Source organism: Morone saxatilis, unplaced genomic scaffold (genome assembly GCF_004916995.1).
Source record: "Morone saxatilis isolate NCDOM2014 unplaced genomic scaffold, NCSU_SB_2.0 Contig8, whole genome shotgun sequence".
NCBI lineage: Eukaryota > Metazoa > Chordata > Actinopteri > Moronidae > Morone > Morone saxatilis.
In genome coordinates, this window is record NW_023340257.1 from 27,434,456 (window position 1) to 27,435,027 (window position 572).

Consider the following 572-nt stretch of genomic DNA (forward strand, 5'->3'; position numbering starts at 1 on the left):
AGATAGATAGATAGCTAGATAGATAGATAGATAGATAGATAGATAGATAGATAGAGTTTAAATGTTCTTCTGTTAAATGATGTTATTATATGTTGTAATGTATTCCTGTGTTGTTCGGTTGTTAACCTGCAGTAATAAACAGATTAAACCATCTGCTGCTGGAATCTCTCACAAACTGGCATCAAATCAGCAGAAAGACTTAATTATTATTGATTAAGAAAACAACGATGAGTATTGTATAGTATGAGTATGAGTAGTGGAATATATGATTATGGTTATTTGTTTCTTTATGTTGCCTGTTTGTAAGACGTTGATATTCTTAAGAATGTGTGATTTGATTTGATTGATGGTTTTACTTAAATAAAACCACAAATACTTAATTATCATTATTAAAATATGGTCTAATGACTCTCTGATCAGTCAGCTGCTGATATATTACAGTTAAAGTATATTTATACTTTAATGGTTAAACACTTAAAATGTAAACTAATGAAACATAATGAACATCTGAGAGACTTAATGTGTTTGTGTGTGTGTTTGTGTGTGTGTGAGTGTGTGTTTGTGTGAGTGTG

The 572-nt window shown here is 29.7% G+C and overlaps 1 protein-coding gene across 1 annotated transcript in view; it reads left to right on the forward strand.

Annotated features, from left to right (window-relative positions):
• Positions 1-572, forward strand: part of LOC118341835 (P2Y purinoceptor 14) — a 4,968-nt gene that overhangs the window by 177 nt on the left and 4,219 nt on the right. The window lies entirely within an intron of this gene.